Below are 17,820 nucleotides of genomic sequence, written 5' to 3' on the forward strand. Positions count from 1 at the left end.
CACAGTGATCAAAATAAAAAAAAAAAGTAAATAAAAACCCCTGTTATCACCCCCTTAGGTAAAAATAATCTAACAAAATAAGTATTTATTTCCATTTGTCCATTACAGTTAGGGCAAGGGTTGGGGGATAGGGCAAGGGTTGGGGGACAGGGCAAGGGTTGGGGGACAGGGCAAGGGTTGGGGGATAGGGCAAGGGTTGGGGGATAGGGCTAGGGTTGGGGGATAGAGCTAGGGTTGGGGGATAGGGCTAGGGTTGGGGGATAGAGCTAGGGTTGGGGGATAGAGCTAGGGTTGGGGGATAGAGCTAGGGTTGGGGGATATAGCTAGGGTTGGGGGATATAGCTAGGGTTGGGGGATAGAGCTAGGGTTGGGGGATAGAGCTAGGGTTGGGGGATAGAGCTAGGGTTGGGGGATAGAGCTAGGGTTGGGGGATAGAGCTAGGGTTGGTGGATAGAGCTAGGGTTGGGGGATAGAGCTAGGGTTGGGGGATAGAGCTAGGGTTGGGGGATAGAGCTAGGGTTGGGGCTAGAGCTAAGGTTAGAGTTTGGCAAAGGTTGGAGCTAGGGTTAGGGTTGGGGCTAGAGCTAGGGTTAGAGTTGGGCTAAGGTTGGGGCTAGGGTTAAAGTTCAGGATGGGGCTACGGTTAGGGTTAGAATTGGGGGGTTCCACTGTTTAGGTGCATCAGGGGTCTCCAAACGCGACATGGTGCCCATCATTGATTCCAGCCAATTTTGCGTTCAAAAACTAAAAACGGTGTTCCTCTCTTCTGAGCCCTGCCATGCACCCAGTGACTTTCCCCCACATACGGGCCATCGGCATACTCAGGAGAAATTGCACAACAAATTTTGTGGCCCACTTTCTCCTGATACCCTTGTGAAAAAAACAAAATTTGGTTCCAAAGTAATTTTTTTGTGAAAAAAGTAAAATGTTAATTTTTTCCTTCCACATTGCTTTAGTTCTTGTAGAGGACCTGAAGGGTTAATAAACACCTAGAATGCGGTTTTGCGCAAAGTGACGGGTGCAGTTTTTGGAATGGTGTAACTTTTGGGTATTTTCTGTTATATTAACAGAATTAACAAATTAACAAATTAACAAATGCACTTCAAATGTGAGGTGGTCCCTTAAAAAAAAAAAAAAAATGGTTTGTAAATTTTGTTCGAAAAATGAGAAAATTGCTGGCCAAATTTTAACCCTAATAGGCTATGTGCACATGATGCGGATTTTGCTGCGTATCCGCAGCGTTTCCGTAGTTTCCCATGAGTTTACAGTACAATGTAAACCTATGGGAAACCAAAAACGCTGTGCCCATGCTGCGGAAAAAGCCGCGCGGAAACGCAGCGTTTTATTTTCCGCAGCATGTCAATTCTTTGTGCGGAATCCGCAGCAGTTTTCCATCTGCTCCAATAGAAAACTGCAGATGGAAAACCGCAGCGGAATCCGCAATAAATCCGCAGTAAAAACCGCAGCGGTTTTCCACTGTGGATTTATCAAATCTGCTGTGGAAAAATCAGCAGTGGTCCATTCTACGTGTGCACATAGCCATAACGTCCTAACAAAAAAAAATTACGGTATGTTTCCAAAGTTGTGCTGATGTAAAGTTGAAATGTGGGAAATGTTATTTATTAATTACACCACTCTTACAAAAATTAAAAGTTTGAAAATTGCATAATTTTTGCCAAATATCCGTCTTCTTCATAAATGCTTGCAAGTTACTGGTATATCAAAAAAATTTACCACTAACATGAAGTACAATATGTCACAAAAAAAACAGTCTCAGAATCAGTGGGATCCGTTGAAGCGTTCCAGAGCTGTAACTTCAAAAACTGACAGTGGTCAGAATTGTGAAACCTGGCTTGGTCATTAAGTAGCTAATTGGCTCTGTCACTAAGGGGTTAATGTAACAGCTTCACTAGTGATTACGCAGGATTCCTGTTCTACTTTTGGTCCTCCACTTCAGTTCCTTACTCCTGCGATGGATGAGGCCATGAGTGCCCATCACATGCCGGAATCTACATACCAACGCCCCCATCGTGTGACACGGCATCCGGCATCATGTGCTATACAAAAAATATTTTTAAAAAGTACCGTAATACTAAATTTGTGCACTTTTCATGCCACCATGACAACCAACTGAGTGCAAAAGGCTTAGTCTGGTTGTTGAAATTGAAGGTCCATTAATCCTGAGCTGTTGGCTGCTCAGGGGTGTAAACCTGAAGATTGACCAATGATGTCGTCCCCGCCCTGCTCATGGGTGGAGCCATCAGAAGAACACTGATGTATGTGCTGCAATTTCTATGTTCCATGACTTAATTTTCTGTTTCTAGATATTTGGAAAGAAGGTTTGAGCCTCAGATCATTGATTCTACTAATGTATTCTGACCATCTGCAAGTAAAGCGCATCTATATATATAATTGTCTAAGGGGTACTTCCGTCCGTCTGTCTGTCTGTAATGGAAATCCCGCCGGGCCAGGCCGAGAATTAGTCCCTCCCTACTTCCGTCCAGTCAGTGCCCGGCGCCCGCTCCATACTCCCCTCCAGTCAGCGCTGACACAGGGTTAATGGCAGCGTTAACGGACCGCGTTATGCCGCGGGTAACGCACTCCCTTAACGCTGCTATTAACCCTTTGTGACCAACTTTTTACTATTGATGCTGCCCATGCAGCATCAATAGTAAAAAGATCTAATATTAAAAATAATAAAAAAAACAAAAAACCTGCTATTCTCACCTTCCGTCGTCCGCCGATGCGCACGCGGCTGCCGCCAGCTTCCGTTCCCAGAGATGCATTGCAAAATTATCCAGAAGACTTAGCGGTCTCGCGAGACCACTAAGTCATCTGGGTAATTTCGCAATGCATCGCTGGGAACGGAAGCTGACGGCAGCCGCGCGCGCATCGGGACACCTTCGCTGGACGCCGGCGGGTGAGTATAACACTATTTTTATTTTAATTTTTTTTTTTTTTTTACAGGGATATGGTTCCCACACTGCTATATACTGCGTGGGCTGTGTTACATACTGCGTGGGCTGTGTTACATACTGCGTGGGCTGTGTTACATACTGCGTGGGCTGTGTTACATACTGCGTGGGCTGTGTTACATACTGCGTGGGCTGTGTTACATACTGCGTGGGCTGTGTTATATACTGTGCTATATACTGCGTGGCCTGTGCTATATACTGCGTGGCCTGTGCTATATACTGCGTGGCCTGTGCTATATACTGCGTGGCCTGTGCTATATACTGCGTGGCCTGTGCTATATACTGCATGGCCTGTGCTATATACTGCGTGGCCTGTGCTATATACTGCGTGGCCTGTGCTATATACTGCGTGGCCTGTGTTGTATACTAGGTGGCTGTGTTATAGACTGCATGTCTGCTATATACTACATGGCTCCTATATACTACGTGGCCTGTGCTATATACTATGTGGCTGCTATATACATACATATATATGCTAGAATACCACATGCGTTAGAATCAGGCTACCATCTAGTGGAGAGATATGCAGCCAGACTGGGTAACAAATATCACCTAAAACGTAGAATTTCTCCCTCCAAATGTATGTCTCCTTCATGGGAAATCTATAATCTGCAAAGAAAAGAAAACCGGCGGCCGAGAGTCTTTGAAAGGACGAATGTTCCAAAATGTCAACGTCTCGAGGCTTCGATCTACGGAATCTGCAATGAGAGCAATATGCGGAGAGAGCGATATGGAATTAAAAGGGAGACAGCTTGGCAGAATTCACACTCCGGAATGTTCCTTTCGCTTCTTTCTCTGATCTCTCCGAGATGCGGCATATTAAAAAGGTGGCAGTGATATCTGCGCTTAATAGGCAACTGGATATGGCAGGTTTAAAAAAAATAAGATATCTGCGCTGGAGGAGGGATACGATATTGGGAAGTTTGGCAGGCGGTGCGAGGCAACAGTATATGTAGCAGAGCCATCAGTGTCATTTAACCATTTCATCCCTGCAAAAATGTATAATGTCGATATCTTCCATTTCCATTCACCTCTGTATAACAGAGTTTGTGATCGCTTAAGGCTGTGTGCACACGTTTTAGGAATTTTGAGGCTTTTTCCTCTATAAAAACGCGATAAAACCGCGAAAAAAAACGCATACATTAAGCATCCTATTATTAGAATGCATTCTGCATTTTTTGTGCACATGCTGTGTTTTTTTCCGCGGCGGAATTGCATTCCGGAAAAAAACCCAGCATGTTCATTAAAGTGTGGAATCGCGGGGATTCCGCACACATAGCAATGCATTGATCAGCTTACTTCCTGCATAGGGCTATGTCCACCATGCGGGAAGTAAGCGGATCATCTGCGGATGGTACCCAGGGTGAAGGAGAGGAGACTCTCCTCCAGGCCCTGGGAACCATATACCTGTAAAAAAAAAAAAATAAATTGTGATATTCTCACCTTCCAGCGTCCCCGGCAGCCTCCCCGCTCCTCGCAACACTCCGGTCCCAGTAATGCATTGCGAAAATGACCTGTGATGACGTGCGGTCTCGAGAGACCTCTACGTCATCTGGGGTCATTGCCGCGAGGCATTACTGGGAACGGGAGCTGACGGGAGCGTTGCGAGGAGCGGGAAAGGCAGCCGGGGACTCCGGAAGGTGAGAATATCATTATTTATTTTTTTTTTATTATTATTTTTAACATTATATCTTTTTACTATTAATGCTGCATAGGCAGCATCAATAGTAAAAAGTTGGGTCACACTTGTCAAGCACTGTTTGACAAGTGTGACCAACCTGTCGATCAGTTTTCCAAGCGATGCTACAGATCTTAGAAAACGCTAACATTCTGCAAGCTAATTACGCTTGCAAAACGCTAGTGTTTAGCGGGAATACGCATGCCAATTCCGCATGCGATATACCCGCGGCAGGAGTTGCGTAGTAATTGCCGCGGAACTCTCTGCGGCAATTCTGCAACGTGTGCACTTAGCCTAAAGGGAAAGGATTGTGAGTTTTTAAGTCACTTCCTGTACTGTATGTATAGATGGTGCGCTTTACTGGGTAAATGTACAGTCTCCAGGACTACAGCACCCAGAGACAAAGGAGCGACAGGGGCGCTGCATACAGAATATGTACTGTATGTGCTACTACCCTCCTGTTATCTGATCAGGTCACAGACTACAGAGCTGGAAAGTGAGTTGTGTGAAACAGGAAACATATTTGGCCTTTTATAGGACTAGGTATATTAAAGGGGAATACACAAACCGTCAATTTGTAATTACTAGGAATAAAGCAAAAGAAATGGCGCAGTAAACTATGCACTTCATAGGTTGTATCCTGCAAATATCATATGCCCGCTATTATTCTAATATTCTAATATGTAATCGATGGCAACATAGTGTCTCCATCTGAGACCCCCAATTAAAGAAAAAAAACCTCAAATATAGCAATCACCATATTATATAGCACTGTGCACTTACAATTGCTCATTTTGCCTTTCTACCCAGATAAGTCTTCTGTTTTCCATCAAGTCTATGACATCAGGTAATTAAAAATGGACTAGGTGAATCCTTCTAAGCTCTATGTAGAAACAGGAGGACAAGTTTCCCTCCATGACTCAAGTCACTGCAAAAGTCAATGACAGGAGGGAGCAGCTGGGTCAGGAGGTGAAGAGGGGAATGATAAACACAGGAACAAGAGACTTCCTGTTTCTACATAGAGAAGATACAAGAGAAGAATTTACTGGGTAGAAAGGAAAAATGAGCAATTGTAAGTACACCGTGCTATAGAATATGATGATTGCAATATATTAAGATCACAAAAACTGATGGGAGTGCATCCTGAATATTATATCCTCTTTCACTAAATATAAAACATAGTAATTAGGGATATAATAAAAAGAAAAAAATATTACAATAATTTCTGTATCCATAAAGCCAGTGTGAATAATCTAAAAATTAAATTTTTCCAGAAAAACCGATCTTCGAATATATTCTCAGTTTCTGTACAAAAAAATTAAAAACTTGCACCCATACGCCACATGAAGGCTTTTTATCTCTGGTACTGAAGTGCCTGGAATGACATTATGTTTGCAGGGCAAAAAAAAATAAAAAATAATTTTAATTTAATTAGAAGTATAATTGCAAAATGAAGGAAAACTAAAATGTAATAATGCATAATATAATAAAAAAAAGTGGCAGGTTAAATGTAACATTACAACACAATAAACAAAATATTTAAAAAAATACAAAAATATAGTATAGTAATAACCCGGCACCGACGCAATAAAATCAACGCTAATACAAAGTTAAAACATCTGATGAGATGAAACATCTAAAAATCAATAATATAAAATGTAAAGAAAGGGGGAAAAAATCTAAATTATAATATAGAATAATCCAAAACCTAAAAATGACTAAAAATTATACCAAAAAATGAGTTGCATTACACTATTGAAACTTGCGTTCTAATACTGTAGATTTATTTTAGGCTACTTTATAATGAAAAACCTCCTAAAATATTATAAAAGAGCTACATTGTTTTGGGTCACAAATTTGATAACTTTTTATTATATTTTAGAATATAAAACATTCCAATACAGCACACCTATTTCTATAAATCAGACAGACTCCCCTTCCCCCATTAGAACTATAAGCTAACCATTAGTTATCTACAAAAAAAGGCCCCTTTAATGGCTAAAAAAAGGTCAACGTGAAGGAGATTCAGTCTGAGCAGAAGCATTCATTATTTAAGCAGCGTACCCTGTATTTCAGCCCATGCATATTTCATCTTAAGGTAAAAGAACCTGAAAGTTTGCAGGTTGCGACTATGGGCAGCGGAACGCGCGGAGGGAATCTACATAACAAAACCTTCCTTCAAACCATCAGTTATTGTGCGATTCCCCAAGAAGACGCCGCATTCGGCTTTACATGACGTGATAAATAATGAATTCATCTGGAGTAAGGGTCGCCACCGATTCCGGAGTGCAGACTTCTCCCATCCCTGCACCGCCACAGTCACCTCCATGGTCAGACTGGATCATTATGGTAAGAAAAGTCAAAAAGTCAGAGAGAATATATATATATATATATATATATATATATATATATATATATATATATATATATATATATATATATATATATATATATATATATATATATATATATATATATATACATACATACACATACATATATATACATACATACATACACACACACATATATTCTCTGAGCTGAAATATCCTGCATGTCTAATGCTCCAGTCCCTGACAGCAAGCAGCTTGGATGGTATCTGAGTCATTCTATCTTCGGCATTGAATCCTGCATGTATCTATATATGTTAGTCATCCTATTATGCCTTTGTTTGTGTTTATAGATATTTAACTCACTTTTGCATGTCCTTACTCAGAGAGATCACATAACTGTTTCAAAGTGCTTTATGATCCATGTAGACCTGGACATTTGTTTATCTGATCACTACATTTATTGTGTCCTGTTGTCTCAACTGAGTTAGATTGATTGCTAACGAGCTTTAACACAAAAAAAAAAAAAAAAAAAAAAAAGAGATCTAAGGGCTAGCCTTCTATAAATGTAGATGTAGCTTGGGGATGCATTCGTGCAGGGGTGCATTCGTGCACTGTTATTCGTGTATTTTTTATTCAAAGTACTTTTTTTTCTAAGTACTCGGCAGTTATAACATGGCAGTTAGACAGGTAAGAAAAACTAAATCTAATCCATATTCACTTGAAACAGCACAAATACTCACCATATTTATTTGTATAATCTATATTCTGGCTGCTGCATTCACTCACATTCACCGCCCTCGCATTAACTCTCTACACTCCATCCATATCGGCCCCTCTGTCCTTGCCTCTCCTATGTATAGCACTCATGCTCTATTCACATTGCTTAACAGCACAGATCCATTCAGTCCCAACATCCAACACAAGAGACGCTCTCACAAATCACTTAACCATCTGCTCACTCTTTCGATCCTCCTTCTCCTAGTCGCTGGAGACATATCTCCAAACCCCGGCCCCCCATGTTATAGCCAGTCAAACCTCCCAATTGCTACACCCAGAAACCCCTCTAACCTTATTAATATTCCCTGCATGCCTGCTGTCTCTTTCAATTGTGCCCTTTGGAATTCTCGCTCTGTGTGTAATAAACTCTCCTTCATTCATGACTTCTTCCTTTCTAATTCTCTTAATCTCCTGGCTCTTACTGAAACCTGGATCCAGCAGTCAGACACCACCGCTGCTGCTGCTCTTTCATATGGTGGACTACACTTTTCTCATACCCCAAGATCAGACAACAGAGCAGGTGGAGGCGTTGGTCTGCTCCTTTCACCCAAATGTACTTTCCAAGTTATCCCCCAAGTACCCTCACTTGTCTTCCCTTCCTTTGAGGTCCATGTGGTCAGACTCTACGTCCCCTTCTCCATGCGAGTGGCGGTGGTGTATCGTCCTCCCGGCCCCTCTCATCAGTTCCTGGATCACTTTGCCACCTGGCTTCCACACTTTCTCTCCTGTGACACCCCCACCCTTATCATGGGTGATTTCAACATCCCCATTGCCTCTCCCCTCTCCCCATCTGCTTCTCACCTTTTATCTCTATCCTCCTCTTTTGGCCTCTCGCAGCATACTAACTCTCCAACACATGAAGATGGAAACTCCCTTGACTTGGTCTTCTCCCGACTTTGCTCAGTGGATGACTTCACAAACTCCCCTCTCCCGCTCTCTGACCACAACCTTCTTTCATTCTCTATCAAGAACTGCCATCCCGCTCAGGTCACCCCCACTTTCCACACCTATAGAAACATACAGGCCATTAACACCCAGAAACTTATGATGAACTTGCAGTCCTCATTGGCCCCTATTTCCTCCATCTCATGTCCTGATTCTGCATTGAAGCATTACAATGAAACCCTGCAAAGCGCTCTGGATGAAGCTGCTCCTCCTATACATAAAACAACTCGGCACAGACGGCAACAACCGTGGCACACGCTGCAAACACGTTTCCTGCAGCGGTGCTCCAGGTGCACAGAACGTCTGTGGAGAAAATCTAATCTACCCGAAGATTTCATCCATTATAAGTTCATGCTAAAGACATACAATTCTGCCCTTCACCTCTCCAAACAAACCTACTTCAACACCCTCATCACCTCCCTGTCGAATAACCCTAAACGTCTCTTTGACACGTTCCAGTCCCTACTCAACCCAAGAGAGCAGGCCCCAACCACGGATCTCCGTGCTGACGATCTGGCCAATTACTTCAAAGAAAAAATTGACCACATTCGACAGGAAATCATCTCCCAATCTCTTCATACCATGCACTGTCCTCCCTCCCCCACTGCATCTAGTTCACTCTCTGACTTTGAAGCAGTTACAGAAGAAGAAGTAAGCAGGCTCCTTGCATCTTCTCGCCCGACCACTTGCACCAGTGACCCCATTCCGTCACATCTCCTCCAGTCCCTTTCCCCGGCTATCACCTCTCACCTAACAAAAATATTCAACCTTTCCCTCACTTCCGGTATTTTTCCCTCCTCATTTAAGCATGCCATCATACATCCATTACTTAAAAAACCATCCCTCGATCAAAACTGTGCCGCTAATTATAGACCTGTCTCTAATCTTCCCTTCATCTCTAAACTCCTCGAACGCCTGGTCCACTCCCGTCTTACCCGCTATCTCTCAGATAACTCTCTTCTCGACCCTCTTCAATCTGGCTTCCGCTCTTTACACTCTACTGAAACTGCCCTCATTAAAGTCTCTAATGACCTACTAACAGCTAAATCTAATGGTCACTACTCCATGCTAATTCTCTTGGATCTCTCTGCAGCATTCGACACTGTGGATCATCAGCTCCTCCTCACTATGCTCCGCTCCATCGGCCTCAAGGACACCGTTCTCTCCTGGTTCTCCTCCTATCTCTCTGACCGATCCTTCACTGTATGTTTTGCTGGTTCCTCCTCCTCTCACCTTCCCCTTACTGTTGGGGTTCCTCAAGGATCAGTCCTAGGCCCCCTACTCTTCTCGTTGTATACTGCCCCTATTGGACAAACAATCAGTAGATTTGGTTTCCAGTACCATCTCTATGCTGACGACACCCAATTATACACTTCTGCTCCCGATATCACACCGACCTTTTTAGAAAACACCAGTGATTGTCTTACCGCTGTCTCTAACATCATGTCCTCCCTCTATCTGAAACTAAACCTGTCAAAAACTGAACTCCTCGTGTTCTCTCCCTCTACTAACCTACCTTTGCCTGACATTGCCATCTCCGTGTGCGGTTCCACCATTACTCCAAAGCAACATGCCCGCTGCCTTGGGGTCATCCTTGATTCTGACCTTTCATTCACCCCCTACATCCGATCACTGGCTCGCTCTTCTTACCTGCATCTCAAAAACATTTCTAGAATTCGCCCTTTTCTTAATTTCGACTCTGCAAAAACTCTGACTGTTTCACTTATTCATTCTCGTCTGGACTATTGTAACTCTCTACTAATCGGTCTCCCTCTTGCAAAACTCTCCCAGCTCCAATCTGTCCTGAATGCTGCAGCCAGGATCATATTCCTCACCAACCGTTACACCGATGCCTCTACCCTGTGCCAGTCATTACACTGGCTACCCATCCACTCCAGAATCCAGTACAAAACTACTACCCTCATCCACAAAGCACTCCATGGCTCAGCACCACCCTACATCTCCTCCCTGGTATCAGTCTACCACCCTACCCGTGCCCTCCGCTCCGCTAATGACCTCAGGTTAGCATCCTCAATAATCAGAACCTCCCACTCCCGTCTCCAAGACTTTACACGTGCTGCGCCGATTCTTTGGAATGCACTACCTAGGTTAATACGATTAATCCCCAATCCCCACAGTTTTAAGCGTGCCCTAAAAACTCATTTGTTCAGACTGGCCTACCGCCTCAATGCATTAACCTAACGATCCCTGTGTGGCCTATTTATAATAAAAAAAAAAAAAAAGGTTCCTCGCATCATGTTCTCATACACTTTATGCAGTATTAGCCCTCTGTGTCTGTACTGCTACATACTTAGGCAGGTAACTGGTTCATGCAGCTTTACATGAACACCTGAGCCTTACACTATAGCTGGTCCGAATAACTAAAGCAATTGTTACCATCCACCTCTCGTGTCTCCCCTTTTCCCCATAGTTTGTAAGCTTGCGAGCAGGGCCCTCACTCCTCCTGGTATCTGTTTTGAACTGTATTTCTGTTATGCTGTAATGTCTATTGTCTGTACAAGTCCCCTCTATAATTTGTAAAGCGCTGCGGAATATGTTGGCGCTATATAAATAAAATTATTATTATTATTATTATTACATACACACATACATACACATATATACTAGATGGTGGGCCGATTCGAACGCATCAGGTATTCTAGAATATGCATGTCCACGTAGTATATTGCCCAGTCACATAGTATATTGCCCAGCCACGTAATATATCCCACAGCCATGTGGTATATAGCATAGACACATAGTATATTGACAAGCCACGTAGTATATTGCCCAGCCACGTAGTATATTGCCCAGCCACGTAGTATATTGCCCAGCCACGTAGTAGATTGCCCAACCACGTAGTAGATTGCCCAGCCACGTAGTAGATTGCCCAGCCACGTAGTAGATTGCCCAGCCACGTAGTATATTGCCCAGCCACGTAGTATATTGCCCAGCCACGTAGATTGCCCAACCACGTAGTAGATTGCCCAACCACGTAGTAGATTGCCCAGCCACGTAGTAGATTGCCCAGCCACGTAGTAGATTGCCCAGCCACGTAGTATATTGCCCAGCCACGTAGTATATTGCCCAGCCACGCAGTATATTGCCCAGCCACGTAGTATATTGCCCAGCCACGTAGTATATTGCCCAGCCACGTAGTATATTGCCCAGCCACGTAGTATATTGCCCAGCCACGTAGTATATTGCCCAGCCACGTAGTATATTGCCCAGCCACGTAGTATATTGCCCAGCCACGTAGTAAAATTGCCCAGCCACGTAGTAAATTGCCCAGTCACGTAGTAAATTGCCCAGTCACGTAGTATATTGCCCAGCCACGTAGTATATTGCCCAGCCACATAGTATATTGCCCAGCCACATAGTATACTGCCCAGTTACGTAGTATATTGCCCAGTGACGTAGTATACAGCACAGAGCCACGTAGTATATTGCACAGCCACGTTTTATATTGGCCAGTCACGTAGTATATTGCCCAGCTACGTAGTATATTGCCCAGCTACGTATGTCACAAGTTAAAAAATAAAAAATAAACATATACTCACCTTCCGAGGGAGCCCTTGTAGTCATTTCGCCTGTGTGTGCGGTGCACTCGGCAGCTTCCGGTCCCAGGGTTGGTAGCGCAGGACCCGTGATGACGTCGCGGTCACATGACCGTGACGTCATGGCAGGTCCTTCACGCGCAGGACCTGTGATGAAGTTGTGGTCACATGACCGTGATGTCATGGCAGGTCCTTGTGGCATACCATCCTTGCCACCGGAACCTGCCGCTTGCATGGAGTGGTTACCGGAGCGTCGCGAGGAGCGGGAAAGGCGGCGGAAGGTGATTTTTTGATTGCAATGATTTGCTGCATAGGCAGCATCAATAGTAAAAACTTGGTCACACAGGGTTAATAGCGGCGGTAACGGAGTGAGTTAGCCGCGGCATAACGCGGTCCGTTACCGCTGGCATTAACCCTGTGAGAGCGGTGACTGCGGGGAGTACGAAGTGGGCGCCGGGCACTGACTGCAGGAGAGTAGGGAGGGACTAATCGGACTGTGGCCGTCGCTGATTGGTCGCGGCAGCCATGACAGGCAGCTGGTGAGACCAATCAGCGACTTGGATTCCATGACAGACAGAGGCCGCGACCAATGAATGTCCGTGACAGAAGGACAGACAGATAGAAAGACGGAAGCGACCCTTAGACAATTATATAGTAGAGATATATAATAGAGAGATATAGATATAGATATATATATATATATATATATAGATATAGAGATATAGATATAGATATAGATATAGATATAGATATAGATATAGATATAGATAGATATATATATATATATATATATATATATATATATATATATATACACTGTGTAGATCTATCTCATGTTCCTGGGAAAGAGCCACAGAGGGCTTCATCAGGTCTAAAAAACAAAAAAAGAAACAAGCTATAATGGACCTCAATGAGAAACATCTGTGGTTCTGCCAGTACCTTCTTTATATGTTACACTGGGATTTTTCCCATGCTTTACACTACAGCTCTGATCCCTGGGATTGCTGAAATCAGCCTCGTGCGATGTGACAGAAGGTTTGTTTCTGGTTTTCTCAGATTGTCTTTAGGAAAAGCTACAGTGCAAATAATGGAAGCAGGGGAAATCCTGAGTCCTTTAATAAACAGGAGATTGGTTTCAGGTTTTCTCAAATGCTTACAAGTGTGCTGTCCTTTATCCATTCTTTACACTGCAGCACTGATCGCTTATTGGGGTTGTCCTTTGTAAACACATAATACCCCAACAGCAGGAACTGTACTGAACAGAGAATTATTATTCTTTTATCCGTAATGGGGCACTTATGGCCATTACAAAATGGAATAGCAGGTCTGATGTCAGACGCCCGCCATTCATTCTCTATGGGGCTGCCAGACAGAGCGAGTGCAGAGCTCAGCAGCCTTACAGGGAATGAATGATGTAAGCTCTAGAGCAGAAGGGGCCTCACTGCTTGTGGTATCTGATGAGTTATGTGTTTATACTGTAATGTATTCATTGTCTGTACAAATCTACAGTACAAGGTAAAGTGCTGAGGAATATGTTGGCGCTATAAAATTATTATTATATATGAATGGGACAGCAGTCAAGCATTTGGGGATAAAGATGTCCACTCTGCTGATCAGTCAAACCCTCCCCTTTTAGGCTGTGTGCCCACGTTGCATTTTTTGTGCGTTTCTGCCGCGGTTTTTGCCGCAGTGGAAACGCTAAAAAACCGCATTCCCATGCAATCCTATGGGATTCCGCCGTTGCTGTGCCCATGCTGCCGATTTTCCCATTGGGGAACTGCATAGCGGTAAAATCCGCAGCATGTTCATTATTTCTGCGGAATCGTGGCGATTCCGCAGACATAGGATTGCTTTGTAATGCTCACTTTCCGCATGTGGCTATGCCCACCATGTGTAAATTGAGCGCTTCATGTGCGGATGGTATCCAGGATCTGGAGGAGAGGAGATTCTCCTCCAGGCCCTAAGTACAATATCACTGTAAAAAAAAAAAAAAAAAAAAAAAAAGAATTGAAATAAAAAAATACGGATATACTTACCTTCCGATGGCCCCCGGAGTCCTCACGTCTCTCAGCGGTGCACGCGGCGGCTTCCGTTCCCAGGGATGCATTGCGCTAATCGCCTGGGATGACGTCACAAAGGTCCTTCGCACAAAGCATCCCTGGGAACAGAACGGACCGGGAGCGCCACTGAGGAGATCGGGGGCCGTCAGAAGGTGAGAATAACCATAATTTTTATTTTTATTACTTTTAACATTCTATCTTTTACTATTGATGCTGCATAGGCAGCATTACTAATAAAAAGTTGGCCACACTTGTCAAGCACTATGCTTGTGTGACCAACCTGTCAATCACTTTTCCAAGCGATGCTTCAAATCGCTGGGAAAACACTAGCATTCTGCAAGCTATAAACGCTTGCAAAACGCTTGTGTTTTGCAGGAAAACGCATGCCAATTCCGCATGCCTTTTACCTGCGGCAGGGAGTTGTGGAAATGCTGCGGACATTTCCGCAGCATTTCTGCAACTTGGGCACATAGCCTTAAAAGGGGATGTGCACTACTTTCACATTGATGACCTCTCTTTAGGATAGGTCATCAATGTCTGATCGGTTGGGGTCCGACACCCAGCACCACCGCCAATTAGCTACTATCGGCGGCAGCAGGAAGTACTCACTTCCCAAGCTGCGCAGTCTGCTTGTCGTGGGTGCCGCAGAGTACTACACATCCGCCTATTATTGATTTGAGTTGGCGGTGGATGTGCAGCACCAAGCCCCGGTCACTACAAGTAGACAGAGTTATTTGGCAAGTGAGCACTTCTAGCCGGCGGCCACCTATAGCATCTGACCAGTGGGGTGCAGGTGTCGGAAGCCGGCTCATCAGACATTAAAGGGAACCTGTCATCAGGTCTGGCCGACATAAGTTCCATCCCATCCCCTTTCAGGGCTGATAGGTACCGCATTCTATAATGCTGTATATCTGCCTCCAACCCAACCTGCAAGAGAAGAAAAATAACTTTTATTATACTCATCTGCGGGGCGGTCCGGTGCGGGGGGTGTCGCTCTTCTTGGTCCGGCGCCTTACATCTTCTTATGATCGCCGCCCTCCCGCTTGCTTCGTGTGGATGACGCGCCCCTGCATCATCCAGTCTCCCTGGCATCACGCTCCTGAACAGCCGTACTTCTCTGTCCTGTTGGGGGCAAACTACTGCAGTGCGCCAGGCCTCTCTGACCTTTCCCAGTACTTTGCTCTGCCCCCAACAGGACAGAGATGTACGCCTGCACAGGAGCGCGACATGAAGCAAGCAGGAGGGCGTCATCACATGAAGATGAGAGGCGCCAGACCTAGACCAGCGACACCCATCGGACCAGACCGCCCCTCAGGTGAGTATAAAAAAGGTTATTTTTCTGCTCTTCCAGGTCTGGGTTGGGCAGATATACAGCATTATAGAATATCGTATATATCAGCACGGAAAGGTGATGGCCGTAACTTAGATCGGCCAAAACTGCTGACAGGTTCGATTTAATAACCTATGTAAATGTAGTGGACAGCCTCGGTAGCCTGCGGATGTGATAACTTGTTTTCACCAGACAACCCCTTTAAACATAGCATAAAGAAAAACATAATAAATATCGATGAAACCAGACTAGTCTGAGAAAAACTGAAGCAGAACTCGTATCATTCAAGTGCAGCAAGGATCCCCAAGGACACAGCGAGGATCAATATAACCAAGTGAGAAAACCTGAAACAAACCAACTTATTAGAAGATGAAGCTGTCCATTCTGACCATACTTTACACTGCAGCTTTGCTTGTTCTGATTACAATGAAAACCTTAACAGGATGTGAGCACATGGCAATCCTATTGTCTTCAACAATTATACCATCTGTCATAAGATAAAAGCAACGGAATGACCAGCACAAAAATAAAAGAGAAGGGAATTGGTGCATATAGATCAGGAGAAAAGGAGTCCATAAATGGGAGGGACTTGTACAAAAGGGAGGAGCGTCCATAAAGAGGAGGAACATTTACACGAAAGAGGAGGGGCTTCCATAAAGAACATAATTGTTTTGTTTTGATTTTCTAAAGAGAAGGCAAAGCAAATAAAAAAAAAATAAAAAAAACACAAATAAGATAAGTGCTGCACATAGACTACAGATAGGAGCTTCTATACACAGGAGGAGCCTGTATACTATAGGTAAAATCTTCCATAAATGGACGGAGCTTTTACAAACAGGAGGAGCATGCAGTCTATATGAGAGGAGCTTCCATAAATTAAGAGATTATATAAAGAGGAGAAGCCAGTAGACATAGGGAAGGATATGCTAAAAAGAAGACATCTTCAGATAAAGAGGTGGAGCTTTCATAAAGAGGAGGTGTATGCTCATTAAGAGGTGGAGCTTTCATAAAGAGGAGGTGTCTGCTCGCTAAGAGGTGGAGCTTTCATAAAGAGGAGGTATCCGCTCGCTAAGAGGTGGAGCTTTCATAAAGAGGAGGCGTCTGCTCATTAAGAGGTGGAGCTTTCATAAAGAGGAGGTGTCTGCTCGCTAAGAGGTGAAGCTTTCATAAAGAGGAGGTGTATGCTCATTAAGAGGTGGAGCTTTCATAAAGAGGAGGTGTCTGCTCATTAAGAGGTGGAGCTTTCATAAAGAGGAGGTGTCTGCTCATTAAGAGGTGGAGCTCTCAAAGAGGAGGTATCTGCTCATTAAGAGGTGGAGCTTTCATAAAGAGGAGGTGACTGCTCGTTAAGAAGTGGAGCTTTCATAAAGAGGAGGTGTCTGCTCATTAAGAAGTGGAGCTTTCATAAAGAGGAGGTGTCTGCTCATTAAGAGGTGGAACTCTCATAAAGAGGAGGTGTCTGCTCGTTAAGAGGTGGAGCTTTCATAAAGAGGAGGTGTCTGCTCGTTAAGAAGTGGAGCTTTCATAAAGAGGAGGTGTCTTGTCTGCAGATTCTGGGGTGGAGCTTCCATAGAAACATTCAAAATCTTAAAGCAAAACATAAGGAACCAGTTGCACATAAACTAAGGGAAGAAACGTAATAGAAATTATATGTAAAAGTTAATAGTCCGTATAATATGCAGATCCCACAATGCTACGTGTTTAATGCCATAAATTTCCGCACGTGCAGTGAAACACGATCCCACGATAAATCTATTTAAAAAGTGCAGTTTAGATTGTTTTAAAGTAAAGCAGCAGAGATGTGAATCCCTCATGTCAGGATATCTCCTCTCCCTCGGGGAATCGATGCATTATTTAACAGATGCCGGGGACTAATCGGCGGTAGAGGCGCTTTATACATGCATTTGGCATACGCACTTCTGTTCTCTTTTTCCTTTTTTTTAGGCCCTTGTTTCTCCTCATTAAAATGGTTTTCTTCCCCCTGTTAATGAGGGAGAGTTTTTCTTCTCAGAGACAAATGCGGCTCATCTTTTTTTGAAGGCAACGAGGAGCGCGCTGCCCCTGGTTTCATCCTGATAGAAGAAAGCCGACGAAAAAGAAAATTACGCGCCTTTAATTGATTAAAGTGAAGCTCGGCAGTAATGAGGCCGGTTTGGGGAATGTTT

General features: G+C 44.0%; 1 protein-coding gene across 2 annotated transcripts in view; it reads right to left on the reverse strand.

Annotated features, from left to right (window-relative positions):
* Positions 1 to 17,820, reverse strand: part of MED27 (mediator complex subunit 27) — a 201,913-nt gene that overhangs the window by 126,119 nt on the left and 57,974 nt on the right. The gene's annotated exons all lie outside the window — the stretch shown is intronic.

The sequence above is a fragment of the Ranitomeya imitator genome, chromosome 2 (assembly GCF_032444005.1).
Source record: "Ranitomeya imitator isolate aRanImi1 chromosome 2, aRanImi1.pri, whole genome shotgun sequence".
Taxonomy (NCBI): domain Eukaryota; kingdom Metazoa; phylum Chordata; class Amphibia; order Anura; family Dendrobatidae; genus Ranitomeya; species Ranitomeya imitator.